The following is a 19396-nucleotide window of genomic DNA, read 5'->3' on the forward strand; positions in this document are numbered from 1 at the left end:
AATTCATTTTACTGTGCAATTTCTTTCTAATTTCTTTGAATTAGACAGAACTTTTATTTTGGTGGGTTGTAGACATTTGAGTTTCCGTGTGTTTTAATAAACTATTATTATTATTATTATTATTATTATTATTATTATTATTATTAGGCCTACTTGAAGTATACTCTACTGTGCAATAGTAATATATCTCTGTTATAATTTCTTCAAGTTATACCGAACTTTTATTTTGACAGGTTGTCGTGAAGACATTACAGTTTCTATGTGTAGGCTATATGAAACGAATGAATGACGATAGTTTTATCAAATGAAATGGTGAAATTCTCGTGCAGTGACTCTCATAGCAGCTCTGCGATGAAAGTGCACGTGTATCCTATCCTACATCATGTCTCAATACAATGAAATGCTGAAAACACCCCGAGCGTGAGTCACGCGTGCTTCAGTGTGTGTGTGTGTGCGTAGTGGAGCACACATTGAGCGCGCATTCCCAGAGACGCATAAGAACAATTGCAGTCTCTTTTAACTAGTCCATATCGAGATTTGATTCATTGTACAGCCCTACTTGATTTATTCATTCAAAAATAGCCCAATTCCGTGACGTTCTGCTAGCTCCGACTGGATTCCGCGATTCGGTGTTGCTTCGCAAACACTGATGGGGTGAATTTATGAATGAAAGTGAAAGTTCTGACACAAAACGAAGTTGTTAGGTATCCTCACGATTTTTTAAGTGGGTATACGGAAATCCTTGGTCTTTTCTAGTGGGTATACGGCGTATACCTGCGTATCACGTAGACTACACCACTGTTCTCGAACGAGTTGTTGTTGGTCAGTTACAGCAATATCTGTCCAATAGCAACTTGTTGGAACCGTTTCAGTCTGGTTTCAGATCTGGAAACAGCACTGAGACTGCACTTGTATGGGTTAACAACGACCTACTTGTTTCCGCTGACACTGGTGCTTGCAGCATTCTAGTCCTGCTAGACATTAGCACAGCTTTTGACACTATATGTCATATTATCCTTCTTAACAGGTTGCGTGTGTTGTTAGGCATCTCTGGTGTTGTGTTCAAATGGTTTGAGTCCTATTTAGCAGATCGTTTTCAGTATGTTTGCATGGGGAAACATAAATCTGAGGCCACATTAGTTCAGCAGGGTGTCCCGCAGGAGTCAGTGATAGGGCCGACTTTGTTCTGCATTTATATGCTTCCACTTGGTGACATTATAAGAAAATACGGTCTGGGGTTTCATTGTTACGCTGATGACACGCAGATCTATGTTAACACACTCCCGGATCCTAATCTTGCAATCACAGCTCTGAGCGCAAGTATAAAAGAAATTAAGCTATGGATGCATGCCAATTATCTTAAACTTAATGAATCAAAAACAGAATTTCTACTTGTTGGTATGCCGACAGCCTTGCACAAGTTTAACTGTCAAAATCTGATCACTGATTCTGATTTACTGGCCCCAGCATCACAGGTGCGAAATTTAGGTGCTATTTTTGCACATTTGTCTTTTGATGGCCATATCAAATTGGTTTCAAAATCATCTTTTTTTCATTTAAAAAATATTGCCAGAGTTCGGCCTTTTATATCCCTGCCAGATGCGGAAAAGCTTATCCACGCATTTATCACGTCGAGACTGGATTACTGTAATCCACTATACTCTGGTCTCCCTGATAAACATATTAAGAAATTACAGTATATCCAAAACTCGGCCGCACGCGTATTAACACACACAACTGTTCAGCAGCATATTTCCCCTGTTCTTTATGAACTCCATTGGCTTCCAGTAACGGCACGTATCGATTTTAAAATCTTTATTTTAACATATAAAGCCATTCATGGGATAGCACCGGAATACCTTTGTGATCTAGTTGTTCCTTACATTCCAAATCGTTCTCTCCACTCGTCTGACTCTTCTACTCTACAGCAGCCCACATTCAAATTAAAGTCGATGGGTGGTCGCTCCTTTACGGTTACCGCCCCGCGGTTGTGGAATAAACTTCCATTTGCGATTAAAAATTCCCCAACTCTGGACTGCTTTAAGAGGTCTTTAAAGACCCATCTTTTTAAAAATGCTTACTGTCTTTGAAGTGTATCTTATTTATATATATATATATATATTTATTTTTTTTGTCTGATTTTTCTGTTTTTAATTATTGTTTAATTATCTTATATTATGTTTACTATACTGTGTAGCGCTTTGGGTTGGAGAAAAGCGCATTACAAATAAAATGCATCATCATCATCATCATCATCGTCAACAATTCAAATTTATTTAAAAGTAAATTATCAATTACTCTCAGTTCTTTTTTAGTTATTAGAACTTTTGTGTAAGTGAACTATACTAAGCATACTGTTCCTATTTCACTTTACTTGTTTTTTTAAGGCATCAGTTTGCACACTTTTTTTTTTTTAGTAAAACTAACTTATTTTGATTTTACAGTGTACACAGAAGGAAAATGCATAGCTTCATCCTTAATTCATCCAGGCTATAAAGCTCTTCAATTCTCCTTTGTTGTTGCCCTGATAAAAGTTACAACAGTTCTTGCATCCAGAGTTTAACTGATCAAGACTTAGGCAAAAAAGCATACTCCTAATTACCATGGTTTCTATAATATTAACAACTACAAAAATAACATTACTAATAATAAACTGTGGTATTTGTGACGAAAAACAGACAAACATCTAAACCACCGTTGAAACAACTGCTATGAGAGTGAATGATTTGCCCCATATTACCTTATATTTAATATAAGGTTCTAATAGAAACATTCACAATAAATACCATAATGTCATATTTCTACAGCTTAAGTAGCAGAATGATAATTTTATAGGTCTGGCACTGCTATTTAAAAGCTTGCAATTACCGTTGTTTTAACTCCGATCATGTAAACTGTATGTGTCGATCTGGTTTCAGCTTCACCACAGAGCCTTTAATGTTCACATTTAATGTTGTGCTTGAGTTGAATTCAAATGAGTCAAGCGAGTTTGTCCACTTAATAGCAGCGTTTAATATGTGGAGGTGTGGTGAGGCTTTGGCGATCAGCCCACTGGGAAAAGTTCAGGAACTCCCAGTCTCTCCAAGTGTGGGTAACTGCAGGTTGGAGTAATGGGCGTGCCAAAAGGTAGGAGTGTGGATAAAGGTCTTTATCATTGGTTGCAAAAGCTGTCTGTCAGGGTGTGGAGTACAGATAGGTGCTAGTTTCTGTTGTAGAGATTCTCCTTTCCATTACTCCGACCTGAAGCTATCCTCAATCTACAGTATGTCAGTCTGTCTCAGTCAGTCTACTTCACAGCCAGTCACAGGATCCCTCCTTGCTCGGGCTCTACGTTATGGTGTACAGTGAGAATGGCATCTTACAGTTCTTAAGAGGCCGTTAAAAGCACAATTTGCTCCCAAAAAGAAACTCTCAAAACTTAATCATTGTCATGTCATTCCAAACTTGTGTTTTTAGCGCAATTTTCCACCGGACAAAATTGCGATTGTTAACTCATGATTTCTGTTCTGTCTGTGCGCACCAATCTTGCACTTCTATCTACTCCTCAACCAGACCACCTAGAGACTTCGGGTTTTCGGCATTATGTTAAGGAAGGTCTAATCTCGGGAACGCACAAAAAAAATCCAGGAAAAGATTTACTATCTCTTAGTGTTGTGATCCCATGACGTGAGAAAATTGCGCTAAAACACTCACTGACCCACTAAGCAAAATGATGTCCAAAACACGTCTTTTCAACGTCTTTGTCACAAAAATCGGACGTTGAAAAGACGTCCACTGAGGGTCTAGAATGAAAGTTTTTATGACGTCTTTTTTTGACGTGTTCTGCACGTCCGATATAGACGTTCATCGAACCTTCGTACAAGTTTAAAACTAGTTCAGATGTGGCCATTGTGGACATATTTCAACATCATTTATGGTCTCATTTAGACATAATTACTTTGACTATTGCTGTCAGATGATCTTAGTGAGAATTAACAGAGGTTTAGATGTTGATATTTGTTTAATTTGAAGTGTCACCATTGTGGTGATCAGTGTTTGCTTTAGTTGGGCTCTTGGTCCCCGTTACTTTTACTTTATCTTTTATTTGACTGCTTTAACTGTGTGTTTGTAAAACACGAATGTTGTGGCAGAGAAAGCCAATAATAAGTAAGATCAGCTGTTTTCAGCTTATTGATGATCATGAAATCATCACAAAAAAAGCATTGAATGTTGTCAGATGTTTTGGCATTCATAACCACCAACCTTGTGGAGCGGCAATATTGGTGTGAAAAGCATTTAAAATGATCACTTATTTGAAGGTATATAAAGCATGTGCACATGATGTTTTGAGCAAATGCATCATATAGTCACACACAGACATCAAGATTTTGGATATGATTCACAACAACGGTGACAATCAAAACAAAAAAGCTTGAGAATCAAGGATGAGATTTGTACTATAAAAGCTACCCATCATGCATTGCAGCATGAAGCTTTTTTTTTTAATTGTCACCATTGTTGTGATTCATGTGCAAAATCTTGATGTCTGTGTGTGACTATATGATACATTTGCTCAAAACATCATGTGCACATGCTTTTTATACCTTCAAATAAGTGATCATTTTAATGCTTTTCACACCAATATTGCAGTCCCACAAGGTTGGTGGTTATGAATGCCAAACCATCTGACAACATTCAATGCTTTTTTTGTGACGATTTCATGATCATCAATAAGCTGAAAACAGCTGATCTTACTTATTATTGGCTTTCTCTGCCACAACAATTGTGTTTTACAAACACACAGTTAAAGCAGTCAAATAAAAGTTAAAGTAAAAGGAACGGGGACCAAGAGCCCAACTAAAGCAAACACTGATCACCACAATGGTGACACTTCAAATTAAACATCAACATCTAAACCTCTGTTAATTCTCACTGAGATCATCTGACAGCAATAGTCAAAGTAATTATGTCTAAATGAGACCATAAATGATGTTGAAATATGTCCACAATGCCCACATCTGAACTAGTTTTAACCTTGTACGAAGGTTCGATGAACGTCTATATCGGACGTGCAGAACACGTAAAAAAAAGACGTCATAAAAACTTTCATTCTAGACCCTCAGTGGACGTCTTTTCAACGTCCGATTTTTGTGACAAAGACGTTGAAAAGACGTCTTTTGGACATCATTTTGCTTAGTGGGGAGTTTTTATTACTTGTTTGCTTATAACAAACAGAAATGAAAAAACAAAACAAAACCTGTTTAATCCTTGACAGGAACAGGCCTATGTGTACACTACAATAAAAAAAGGCTCACATAAAAAGCCAGGACTTGCATATTTCAACAGCTGTAATGTTCCACAAATTAAAGTGTCATGAAACCCCCGTTTTAGCCTACCAAGGTTTGCGCTTGTCAATTTACTGGTGTTTGTGCCATTATTCACCACCCAAAAAAGCATGTCTTAAACCTGACCCTACCTGGTGGATTGCGTTTGTCATTATAGAAATGATCCGGCTTGCGTGTGTCTTCTTTTATTTGCACGTCGTCAGTAGATCACGTGCAGAACTTTCCACTCCCATCTGCACTTTTATGGAATTGCGCTCTTATGCTAATTTGCCCTGTTTACTAAATCTGGCCCTAAATCCCTAAATTTACTCTCCAAAAGCAGTCCCTTTCAAAGCATGTTGCGAACTACAGATCCACTACCCAGGGCTGCATTTCTCCAAAGCATTGTGAGATAAGTTGATCGTAGAGAACATTGGTGTACACTGACACGAGTCACAACTATACTGCCCTCTATAGGTCTGGTGCAGTCGCAGTGCGCATGTGTCAAATGTGTCCATTCTGATCTTTATTGGAAATTGTATGTTGGGTCAATGTAACTCAATTAGGCTAAAACAGCATTCCCTTGTTTATGTCATATAAACCTGACTGAATTAGGTTACAACAACAAAATTAGAATGTAAAGGTAGAAATACTTTCTTAAAGCAACAACTGCTCATGCTTACTTTTTACAGTGCAGCTCTGACAACATCGTGGGGAAATGAAGCAACACTTTTGTGTTACTGTGCTGAGGAAACACACTAACGGCACGTGTCCGTGTACCAAGGTGCAGTGGAAAAAATGTCAAGGTAGCAAAAAATATAAATATTAAAGATTATAATTCACTAAGAATCATATTTTTAGTGGACATAATTTCATAAAGACACTAGTGTGATAAAACACAGAGTGATACAAAAATGGCTTTAAAGCAAAAAAATGTTCTCATTATGATCGTATCATTAAAAGGCGATTTTATCATCATAATATTTTGATCAGGGAGACAACACATTTATGCATTTATCCAAAGCGACTTACATTGAATTTCAAGGTACACATTTATATTCTTATCAATATTGCTTTCACTGGAAATCAAACCCATGACCTTGGCGTTGCAAGCGCCAACGCTCTACTGTTTGAGGCACAGGAAAACTTGTTGATGTAACAGCAACAGATTCTGACAGTACAGCAGGATGACTCTGAGCCTGTGGATCCTCTGAAACAATGATCATTATAATGACCCCCTGTCATTATAAAACCATCCCTTCAGGCTTCAGCCCTGACTTTTGGAACATGCGAAAAACAAAACTTTAAACGTTAAAGCACTTTTTATTTATATAATTTTGTACTGTACAAGTGAGACATTGGCAAAAGTACATACAGTAATTCAGTGTGCCTAGGCATTTACTATAACCTTGTAAATATCATTCACTGGAATGAGTGATTGGACGTTTATATTTTTGGACTGTGAGTGGAATATGCAGACGGTCCCTTTAGCAGCCTAGGCGAATATCCCACATAGCAACATTGTTTCATCCCAGATCCGGCCCACATCTGGCACATGTGGAAAGATGATCTGGCCCATATACAGCATGGAAGTTAATCTATGCGATACAGCGAATATCATAATCTAACCTAAAACTAACATTACTGTGCTTCCGGAGCAGTTGCTTTCCACTACAAATGCAAAGTCAAATGCAAATGCCTGCTCTGTTAGTTAGACAGTCGAAAGTTACGAAACTCAAAACCAAATAGCAGCTCAGTTTGACTAGATGGTTACATGAAGAATAAGTTCTGAACTTACCAAGAAATATGCAGCAGTTTACATAAAACGGTGTGTAAAACAAAATCCCAGTGTTGACAGATTCAGTGCTTTCGAATGGCGTTGTAGTTTCTCTCTTTTTACTTTCGTTTTTAACTCCAACCACATGTGAAAATCGCGCCTCCCTCTAGTGGTGCAGAGCATCATCAAATTTTCAGGTAATTATCAGAGCAGTTGTGCTTTAACCCACATAGAAACATTATGACGTCCCAGATCCGGCCCACATCTGGCACACGTGGAAAGATGATCTGGCCCACATGCAGCGTGGAATGACGGCCCTTTGGCGGCTCACTCCTGTTTGCCAGATCTGGGCCACAAGCAGGCCATAGCAATGCCACATGTCAGCCAAGAGTAAAGAAATAGAATTAACAGAGGTTTAACTCATTTGAAGTCACCATAACAGTGATTAGTGTTTCAATTAGTTGGCCTCTTAACTCTTATTATATATTTTGTCTTTTTTTGGCTGCTGTGACAGTGTGTTTGTTAAACACATTTGCAGCAGCAAAGAAAGCTAAAGTGAAATGAGATCAGGTGATGATGGTTACCTGTTGATGGCTTTATAATCATCATGAAATAGACTGATTCACTGAGATTTCTTCAATCTAACAATTGTGTTGTTCCATTAATATATTCATATCTCAAACCCTGTGTTACTGCAGCATGAGATCCAGCAATATTATAACAATCATTTAGAAAATTTTACCAAACATGAGCATGAAAAGTCAATCTATGACTGAAGTCAGTTGTAGTTCTTGTGTTTCTGCTCGTCTCTTTTTCTGTTCTCTTCTTTTCTTCAGTGATTCTGCTTGTTAACAGGCTTATTAAGGCTGAAATGACTCCATATTTAATATACACTGGTTTTGTGGCTCAGATAAGGTCCAGTTCTGGTTTATTTCTTTGCTCTTGGCTGACATGTGGCATTGCTATGGCCTGCTTGTGGCCCAGATCTGGGACGTCAAAATGTTGCTATGAGGGAAGCTGCTTTAGGTGACTGAACAACACACACACACACACACACACACACACACACACACACACACACACACACACATACGCATGTACACGCACACACACACACTAAATGAAAATTAAACAACACAAGAACTAGACATTAGGGGAAATATGTGATTTAATAAGTTGAATAATAGCTGCTTTGCTGATGAACCACACTCATCAACAGGCCAGCTGACAGTCTTGCCTGGGCCCGGTACGAGATAATCTTAGATGGGCCCCCCCGCGCCCAGATCTCTCCTTTTCCCTTGCTCTTCCTCTCCTCTGCATTAACTATGTTAACAAATACAACTTTTGATTTCAATAATGTAGGCTATTAGTAGCCTGAATATTAAAATTGATATTAAAGGGATAGTTCACCCAAAAATGAAAATGCTGTCATCTTTTACACTTCCAAGTTGTTCCAAACCTGTATGACTTTCTTTCTTCTGCTGAACACAAAAGAAGATATTTTGAAGAAAGTCTGTAACCAAACGACTGATGGACCCCATTGACTTACATAGTAGGAAAAAAAATACTATGGAAGTCAATGGGGACCAGCAACTGTTTAATTACCAACCTTCTTTAAAATATCTTCTTTTGTGTTCAGCAGAAGAAAGAAAGTCATACAGGTTTGGAACAACTTGAGGAAGAGTAAATGATGACGGCATTTTCTTTTTTGGGTGAACAATCCCTTTAACAATGCCGGTGAAGTGCAGTTTATTAATAGTATGTTAACTAATGTAGTTAACTAGAGTTTAATAAATGGAAGATAACTAGAGTTTAATAAATGGAAGATTATTGTAAAGTGTTTTTTTTATTTTTTTTTATACACCAATTCAGTGTTGGACAGATCAGTTGTTTTAACCCTTCATTAAAGTGAATGGTTCAAAGGAATCATTCGTATTATGCGTATCGGACGTGTCATTAGTGGACTTGTGGCCTACAGCACGCATTGTGTGATTATCTCGGCAGTTTAGGACCTTGCACAAGATTTGTGTCAACACAGAAAACATTTCATCACTGGATAGGTTTTTTCGTTTACTGAAATTGTGGTTTATGTCAGCTGAATGGGCGGAACGCTTTTTAGAGAAAATAAGGCAACGTTTTTTGTTTTGTTTTTAGCACAAGTCACGCGGTAATTCAGGAGAAAAATCTCAAAATGCTCCACGTGAAACTGCGGTCTTCCGACCTTTTACCATAGTGTCAATTGATTTTGATTAATATGCACGAGGGAGAGAGAGCAATACAGCGCTCGACGTGTTGTTTGAAGACGTGAGAGAGCGCGCGCGCGACCGGGGCTCTCTCTCTCTCTCTCTCTGCTCGTTTTGCGAACTGTCAGGCACAGCAGTCATTCTATTCTACATCACTTAGGCCTACCGATCAAATAAGGCTTTGGCAGGACAAAAAATTTGCTTTGGCGGCCGCCAAAAAAATTCAACGCAGGAAAACTCCTGACAAGGCTCGTAAACGTTGGCTGCGCTGTTTCTTACCTTGCTCTACGTTGACTTTACTAGTTCCAACTTCACCGTCACCACCTTTTTAAAAAAAAATATTTGTTCAGAAAATCTCCCAGGGCTCTATTTTCTTCTTCTCTTCTTCTATTTTCTTTCCTTTTCTGAGCACCGGACATTTTGAGCGTTCTGAACTTCAAATTAAATGACAACATCAAATTTTGATCAGTGGCCAAACCATTTTTGTGTTGGGGGTGGGGGGGTTCTTGGCTTTTATTTCAAGGACAGTTAGGAAGAAAACAAATAAAAAGCTTTTATGTAAGTCAAATATGACATATTTTTTCCACAAATAGGCCTTAATTTTTTTTTTATATATATTTTTTTTTATAATTTAATGAGGGCCCAGTTCTGGGCCCCCCCTCTACCCTGGGCCCGGGACAACAGACCCGTTTGTCCCCCCCTGTCGGCGGGCGTGCTCATCAAACTAATCATTACATTTCCAATCATGATTTTTTTTTTCAAGCTAACATTAAAAGTTTGTCTAAGTTTTTTCCCTTGTGCATTAAATTTATACTTGATCAGCATGTACCCGGTACCCAAGAAACCTAAAATCTCTGGACTTAACGATTACAGACCTGTTGCTTTGACATCTGTGGTCATGAAGTCATTTGAGAGACTGGTGCTGGCCTACCTGAAGGACCTCACTGGACCCTTGCTGGACCCCCTGCAGTTTGCTTATCGAGCAAACAGTTCTGTGGATGATGCAGTCAACATGGGACTGCACTACATCCTCCAACATCTGGACAAACCAGGGACTTGTTTGTGGACCTCAGCTCCGCTTTCAACACCATCGTCCCGGATACCCTCCTGAATAAACTAACCCAGCTCTCTGTGCCCTCCTCCATCTGTCAGTGGATCATCAGCTTCCTGACAGGCCGGCAGCAGCTAGTGAGGCTGGGAAAAGTCACATCTCGGACCCTTACCATCAGCACTGGTGCCCCCCAGGGGTGCGTTTTCTCCCCACTGCTTTTCTCCCTCTACACAAATGACTGTACCTCCAAAGACTCCTCCGTCAAGCTCCTGAAGTTTGCAGACGACACCACAGTCATTGGCCTCATCCAGGGCGGTGACGAGTCTGCTTACAGACAAGAGGTTGAACAGCTGGCTGTCTGGTGCAGTCATAACAACCTGGAGCTGAACATGCTCAAAACTGTGGAGATGATAGTGGACTTTAGGAGAAACCCCCCTGCACTCCCCCCTCTCACCATCATGGACAGTACTGTGACAGCAGTGGAGTCATTCAGGTTCCTGGGCACTACCATCTCTCAGGACCTGAAGTGGGACAATCACATTGACTCCATTGTCAAAAAGGCCCAACAGAGGTTGTACGTCCTTCGTCAACTGAAAAAGTTCAACCTACCACAAGCGCAGATGACTCAGTTTTACTCAGCTGTTATTGAGTCGGTTCTGTGCACTTCTATAACTGTCTGGTTTGGGTCAGCCAGCAAATCAGATATAAGAAGACTACAACGGACTGTTAGGACAGCTGAAAGGATCATTGGTGTACACCTCCCCAACCTTCAGGACTTGTAATGCCAGAGTGAAGAAACAGGCAAGGAACATCATCACAGACCCCTCCCACCCCGGCCAAAACCTGTTTTGCACTTCTGCCGTCAGGCAGACGTTACAGATCTCTGCGCACTAGAACATCTAGGCACAAAAACAGTTTTTTTCCCCCAAGCTATCTCCAGCTTAAACAGCTAAAACAGCAATTAACACCTGCTGTATAATTAATTCAGTACTTGAGAGAGAAGCAAGAGGTTTTTTTGTGTAAATACATATACAAATTTTATTTATAGAGCTGTACACACAATGCACAAATCTGTACATAAGTCTTCTGTTTCAGATGTATACTAAAACTATTATTATTGTTTATTCTATTTATTTATGTTCTCATTTAAATGTCTGTTCTAATGTCATATATGTATGTATGTACCAAGAGCTCCTGTAAAAACCACAAAAAATTCCTTGTGTGTTTGTGCACACTTGGCGAATAAAGCTCATTCTGATTCTGATTCTGATGTGCTCTGATGTCCTCAATACCTCACACTGTACAGTCTAATCATTACATACATTTATATACAGATAATCATAATATGATTTGAGCTTTCAGAAATTGATCAGTTATCATCATTCAAAATGTTTTTTTTTCTTTTTCTGGGGTAAAATATGGCAAAAATGTATTTTTATGGCAAAATAATTTGATTTATCAGATCTGCTCAATGTTTTTTTAATCAGCTTTGTGTGTGTGTGTGTGTGTGTGTGTGTGTGTGTGTGTGTGTGTGTGTGTGTGTGTGACCTTGCTCCAGACGGCCTGGAAAGGATGCCGCACCTATCGGCCCATTCTGTTTCAGTGGAACATGAAATATTAGAGCTCTCCTGGATTCAAACTATGGCACTAATCAGCCTAGTCAAAGGACAGCATTGGTCACTGCTGAGCTTAAGCGTTATAACATAGATAAAGCTGCACTAAGTGAGACCAGATTTCTGGGTGAAGGATCATTAAAGGAGGAAGGTGAGGGTTTATACATTTACTGGAGAGGGTAGGACAACAACTGCATGGTGTCGGTTTGGCGATTAAAAATAGCATTCTCCCAAACCTCACCGAGGGGTCAGGGCTAGTCCAGGGGTCAGAAAGTAAAAGTCCTGCCATATGTTTATTCCACCCATGAACTCAGTCAGCTGATTTCACTAATTAGTTCTCTCTCCTGCTGAATTAGCAAATCCAGGTGATTAGAACAAAATACTGAGGAGGACTTTTACTTTCTGAACCTGGATAGCCAAAAGCAAAAGAAATAAACCAGAACTGGACCTTATCTGAGCCACAAGACCTTTTGTAATGTAATCTAAAGCAGTGGTTCTCAACCTCTCCTGCAGAGACCCCCTGACAGGCCATGTTTCTGTTTTAACCCTGAAATGGCACACCTGATTCAATTAATGAGTATTTATTAGAGTAGGAAGAGTAGGAATTAGTCAATTAATCAATTAGTCAACTACTCGTTAAGCCTTTAATTAAATGAATCAGGTGTGCCATTTCAGGATTAAAACAGAAGCATGGCCTGTCAGGGGGTCCCTGCAGGAGAGGTTGAGAACCACTGATCTAAAGGATTACAAGTTGTTCTGAAAAAAAAGCTAAAGTTTTCTGTCCTTTAGACACACAGATATAAAAAATCAGCCTGTGATTCTCAACAATGGTGACAATAATAAAGCATGTTGCTGTGCATTCTGGGTGCCACCAATCACAACTCATTAATGGCTCCCATCATGCATTGTGGTATGCATAAATTGAATTTTCCTAATTGAATTTCATATTTGTCACCATTGTTGAGATTAATACACCGATTCTTGATGTCTGTGTGTGCCTAAAAGGCAGTTTAAAAAAAAAAAAATATCACAACTTTTTAAAAAATCCATTGGAATATATTGAAAATTCTGGATCTTATACTGTTGAATCACAGTAATCAACACTGTAATCAACAATATAAATTTAAGTCAGAAATAAGGCTCTGAATGAGTTCAGTGATTCAGGTCAAATGATTATTATTACAAAAACTAACACCATCAGATCACTTTTTCTCTTTGTTCATCTGGCAGTTATAACTCAATTACAGCAGCCAAACTAAATCTAATGTTATTAGTTTCAAGGGTCAAGAGCCCAACTAAACATTTAGATTTTTCTCCTTCAGTGATTCTGCATGTTAACATCAGGTGTCTTCAATAATGGTCAATCATCACTCAATTAATCACTTAATTATCTCATTAACTTTAACACTGCTTCGGTGTTACTTTTAACACCCTGCTGGTAGATCCCATATGAACACCGTTAATTTAACACCGGGGTATTTACTGTGCATGGAAAACAGGCTTCCATATGGTTCTTAACACAGAGACACAAACGAATCTGGATAAACTACAAATCCAGCATAGAGGGGTTCAGTGAATGTGGTGTTGAATGTGTGTAAGTGTGTGAGTGTGTGTGTGTCAGAGACGCTGTAGAAGGACAGAGTGCCGGCCGACACGTCCAGATACACTCCTACTCTATTAGAGCGGGCTGACGGGCCAGATACATCAGTGCTTTTATTATTGTGCCAAAAAGAGTAAACCTTATTACTACAGAAGAGACTCCAGGACTTGTCATTGAGTCCAAACCGACAATCACTCCCTTCTTTCCTGTTGATTCCTTTATATGCCACTGCTACATGACCTGAGCCACTCCATTTAACATCCCAGTAACAGCGTCCAGTCAGACTCTCTCCACACAGAACCTGGTCATGGAGCTCAAATCTCTCTGGATGATCAGGATACGGCTGCTGCTCTTTGGTGTGTTTCACCTTTCTCTTGTCCTCAGACAGAATGTGATGAGTGTTTGCTGTGTTTTGGATCCAGTGTGAGATCGCAGGCATCTGAAGACAACAAGAGAGATCAGCACATCTATGACACTGTAAATATATTCACAGGTGTGCCCAGCTAGCAGGGAACGTTCTCAGAACTTTGGCTAACATTTCCTACAAGTTTGGTTAATGTTTTAAAGAAAACATTTGAATGTAATGTTCAAAGAATGTTTTAAGGATGTTTTCTCATTTCAAATAATGTTTCTATAAGGTTAAATGTAAACTAAAATATAACGTTTTAACTGTAACATTTTGAGGATGTTTTGAGGATGTTGTTGAGATAACAGATTATATAATGTTCTCAGTAAAACACTGGCACAATGTTCCATAATAACAGTGGAGGAACATTATCAGATCAACGTTCGTAAAATGTTTTGAGGATATTATTGAGGCCTGAGATGATGAGTGTTTTTTATAAAACGTTCTTGTAATGTGATGTGTTAACAAAACTAGAACATTTTAACTGTCTGTAACATTTTGAGGATGTATTTAGGATGTTGTTTAGGTAAAAGTTTGTAGAATGATCTTTTATAAAACATTGGCACAATGGTTCATAATAATAGAGGAGGAACATTATCAAATCAATGTTCGTAAAATGTGTTCAGGATATTATTAAGTCCTAAGATAAATGTTTTCATTCCTGTCAATTGACTTTTTAACAAAAGTAGAACATTTTGCATGAAACATTTTGAGGATTTCTTTAGGGATGTTGTTGAGGTAGCAGGCTGTAAAATTATCTTTTTTTAATGTTTTAAATTAATTAATGAAGCCACTGTTAACTTTATCATTACATATTATATTGTTATATTATAATGCTATCATATTTTGTGCAGGCATTAGCTTACTTCATTGTAAAAAAGCCTGACAATGTCACTGCTGAATACCTAAGTATTGTGGTATTCCACAATGTTTCTCACTGACACACTCCTAACTCTTCAAGATTGGGGCTTAAAGAAAATCCTGAGCTTCCTACTCATATTTTCAACATTGTGGTGGCGTTCATGTGCGTTCAACTTGTAAATACGATATTTTTGACATGACTTGAATGCACTAATGGCTCTAGCTTAGGGACAATCCATACAAACACTCTTTGCTAAAATACATTACAGACTGTGACAGTGAGAAGTTATTTGTCCTGTATCAACGCTTGAGGCCTAACCACTGCAGTCAACACCTTGGAGTATCCATGCTGTTAAAAGGCTTGTTTCACTAGCCTTGCCTGTGAAACCCGGGGTATATGTTGTAACTTTTATAGAATTATGCCAATGTTAGCAAAGTGTTGCGTTGGACAGAGGATTAACCCTAAACCAACAGGTTGTGTAACAGTACCACACAGGGTGAAAAGCAAGACATTATTAGGCATATGAGTGTTTCTTAAGGAAAGGTCAGTAATTTGTTCAAGTGCAAAAGGGTCATTATGGGTCACATGAATATAACTCTAATGTCACCATGATACCAGTCCATTAGTTTTTCATATATACATAATTTTATATGAATACATATGCAGTGTTTGCTCTGTTTAATATATAATCTGTTTGCTCTGTTTAACTGCTAAAATAACTGGTAAAACTGGTAAAAATATGTTGTTATATATATGGTATATCATTTATTGTAAGTTTTAATCATGCATTGCAATGAAAACACCATTTAACCAATTGATTAAATATAACAGCCAGCCTACAAATACAAATAAATAAATAGCACGTGTATATTTTTTCATATTCTTTCTTTTAATAATAATAATAATAATAATAATAATAATACATTTATTTTTCATAGCGCTTTTCATGACACTCAAAGACGCTTTACAGTTAATTGGTTTACATTGAAAGAAAAACTAAAACAGAAAACAAACATGGTATATAGACAGGGTTACATGGATAACACAAGAAAATAAGAAGAAACAAACAAAAAAACACATAGGACCAAGGACAAGCAGAAGCAAAGCAAGAGAGGAAGCGATGTAAGGGATGACGATGAAGAACTGGGAAAGTCTGTTAACAGGGAAAAGCAAGCTCAAAGAGGTGAGTTTTGAGGGCCTGTTTGAAGGATGTTAAGGTGCTTGACTGTTTGATGGTGTCGGGGAGGGCGTTCCAGAGGCTAGGTGCAGCAGCGGAGAAGGCTCTGTCTCCTCAGGTCCGGCGCTTAGTTCTGATGGTCTTGAGTGTGTCAGCACCAACGGACCTGAGGAGGCGGGCGTGAGTGTGGCGGGTTAGTAGGACGGAGATGTATGGAGGGGCAAGGTTGTTAAGGGCTTTGTATGTGAGGAGAAGTATTTTGAAGTTGATCTTGTATTTGACTGGGAGCCAGGGGAGGTTATGGAGGACAGGGGTAATATGATCGCGGCGGCTGGTGGAGGTGAGAAGGCGGGCAGCTGAGTTCTGTACATATTTAAGTTTATCAATGGTTTTGTTTGGTAGTCCGTAAAGAATGCTGTTGCAATAGTCCAATCTGGAGGTGATAAGGGCATGGATGAGTGTTTTAGCTGCAGTGGTAGACAGAGAGGGACGTAGCCGTGCAATGTTACGAAGGTGAAAGAAGGCAATTTTGGTGATGTGGTTGACGTGTGGTACAAAGGAGAGGGTAGGATCGAAGATGGTTCCAAGGTTGCGGATGTAGGTGGAAGTGGTGACATTGGAGCCGTCGATGTTGAGGGAAAAGGTCTGGGCATGTTGGGTGAGGGAGTTAGGACCAATTATGAGAATCTCTGATTTATTGCAGTTGAGTTGGAGAAAGTTTTCTTGCATCCATGATTTATTGTCAGTGAGGCAGGCTGTACTGGTTGAGTGGGTGGAGGCTGTGATGGTCTTTGAGGAGAGATAGAGTTGGGTGTCATCAGCATAGCAGTGGAAGTGGAGACCATTTGTTGACGGAGGATATATCCAAGGGGGAGCATGTACAGAATGAAGAGGAGGGGGCCAAGAACTGAACCCTGGGGGACACCATGAGTGACTGGAGTGGTAGAAGACGTGCAATTGTTTATAGAGATATAATGGTGTCTGTCAGAGAGATAGGAGGTTAACCAGGTTAGGTCAGAGCCAGTTATTCCAATTAGGTGCTGAAGGCGTTAAAGGAGGATGGAGTGTTTGATGGTGTCAAAGGCTGCACTGAGGTCTATGAGGATGAGGATGGTGAGGAGACCAGAGTCGGCAGCAAGCAGAATTTCGTTGGTGATTTTGAGAAGGGCAGTTTCGGTGCTGTGTTTAGAGCGGAAGCCAGATTGGAATGGTTCATACAGATTATTGGAGTTGAGGTATGTTTGAAGTTGAGTTGCAAAAGGACGCTCCAGGATTTTGGACAGAAATGGGAGGTTTGAGATGGGACGGTAACTGTTGGGAATGTCTGGGTCCAAACCAGGTTTTTTTAATATGGGGGTGATGGCAGCAAGCTTGAGAGGTGAGGGGACAATACCAGAGGCAAGAGAGGAGTTGATTATGTTGGTGATGAGGGGGGAAAGTGAGGGGAGGCAAACCTTGGTAAGAAATGTGGGAATAGGATCAAGCGGAGAGGTTGAGGACTTCATGCTGGAGATTACGGTTGATACTTCAGTTTCAGTGATTGGAGAGAATGAAGAGAGAGAGTGGGATGGAGGGGAGGGTGGTGGAGGTCCAGGGGTTGGGTAGGGGGTGCTATGGGCTAGTTATTTATGGATGATGTCGATCTTGGTTTTGAAGAAGGAGAGGAACAAATCACACTTAGTGGTGGTGAAGGAGTTGGAGATTGTGTTCATGGGTTTCAGAAGTTTGTTGATTGTAGAGAAGAGGATCTTGGAACTATTGGAGCCGGATTGGAGAGTTGAGGGCGTCTTTGTATTGTTGTCTGTGAAGTTTGTAGGCTTCCAGGTGGACAGTAAGACCGGTTTTATTGGTGAGTCGTTCCAGTTGTCGGCATTTGGCTTTGAGGAGGCGGAATTGGTTAGTGTACCAAGGGGCGGAGTGTGTGAAGGAGACATTTGGTTTTAAGGGGGGCGATGGTATTTAGACAGGATGAGAGTACATCATTGTAGGCGTTGATGAGGACAATTGGGGACGTGTTTCGGGGGTCAATGGATTTTGCAATGGTGGTTGTCAATATGGAGGAGAAAGATGTGGTGTCAATGGATTTGAGGTTCCTGAATGTTATCGTGCGTTTTTGCTTGGTGGGTGGAGATGGGATGTCGATGACAATGGTAATAGCCAGGTGGTCGGAAATGGTGAGGTCAGTTTGGGTTATACTGTTAATGGTGGTACCAGATGAACAAACCAGGTCAAGAGTGTGTCCTTTTTTGTGGGTGGGAAAATCAATATGTTGGCTGATATTGAAAAAGTTTCAGATGTCCAGGAAATCGGTGGTTGTTTTGGAGTCTGTGGAGTCAATGTGGATGTTGAAGTCACCTAACAGAAGAATGGATGGTGATATGGCACAGAGTTGGGATAGAAATTCAGATAGATCAGAGAGGAATGCAGGGTTTGTTTTGGGGGGGCGGTAGATAGTTGCAATGACCAGGGGTTTAGTGCCAGACAGTTTGAATGATAAGTGCTCAAATGAAGCAGGAGTGAGGATGGGTGCTGTGGTCGTTTTGATATCATGTTTGTGTATTATTGCAATTCCGCCGCCGCGCCCCTCATGTCGTGGTTTGTCTATGTATGTAAATCCAGCTGGTGTAGTTTGGTTGAGAGAGAAGTATTCAAGTGGTTTTTGCCAAGTTTCGGTTAAGCAGAGGAAATCCAGATTATTGTCCAAAATAAATTCACTGAGAATGGAGCCTTTGTTGCTGAGAGAGCGGGTGTTAAAAAGGGCTAATCTGAGGAGTGGTTGGTTTTGTATAATCTGATCGGATTTGAGTAGTGTTTGTAGGCAGGCGGAGCGCACGTGCTGTTTGTTGTGATGACGCAAGCAGGAAGCGACAGGGCAAGCGTTGGACCAGATGGACGGAATGTTGTGGTTGAACCCCGAGTAAACAATCTTTCTACGGGAGCTTCGATGGATGTAGCGGGGGCGACATAGAAGACCAAGTTTTTTGATGGTGGAAATACAGAATGGAGATATAGGGGTATTCAGCTTGTACAGTTGTAATATAGAGTATGTAAATGACATAGTTAGCTGGTAAGGGTGAAGACTACAGTCACACGTTAGCTGATGGGAAAGTTTCGACACGACAGGTTAGTCGGCAAAACTGACTGAAAGCCATGGTGGACGAAGCTTGGTGAACGTGGATGATGAGCAGAGGAGACAGCGATTGAGAGGTCGACTGTGTAAGCCACTGTCAAGTAGCCGAAGACAAAACTGCACCCGGACAGCAGCAGACTGTCCAGGGGTCTACCTCGCAGTAGCAGTGCTGGAGAAGAAGATGAAGTGGTCAGGAAATCCAGGTTGTAAACGTCAGGCAAGCAGCGGGCGATT

General features: G+C 40.0%; 2 protein-coding genes across 2 annotated transcripts in view; one reads left to right on the forward strand and one right to left on the reverse strand.

The window, feature by feature from the left end:
* LOC311077616 (glutathione hydrolase 1 proenzyme-like) overlaps positions 1-7181 on the reverse strand; it is a 30683-nt gene extending 23502 nt beyond the window's left edge. The window contains exon 1 of the mRNA XM_084106188.1: positions 7102-7181. The gene's annotated coding sequence lies outside the window, so the exon portion shown is untranslated. The remainder of the gene's footprint in view (positions 1-7101) is intronic.
* LOC311077597 (protein NLRC3-like) overlaps positions 1-19396 on the forward strand; it is a gene marked incomplete at its 3' end in the record, with an annotated part of 522782 nt that overhangs the window by 56796 nt on the left and 446590 nt on the right. The gene's annotated exons all lie outside the window — the stretch shown is intronic.

The sequence above is a fragment of the Abramis brama genome (assembly GCF_963993115.1).
Source record: "Abramis brama genome assembly, chromosome: 2".
NCBI lineage: Eukaryota > Metazoa > Chordata > Actinopteri > Cypriniformes > Leuciscidae > Abramis > Abramis brama.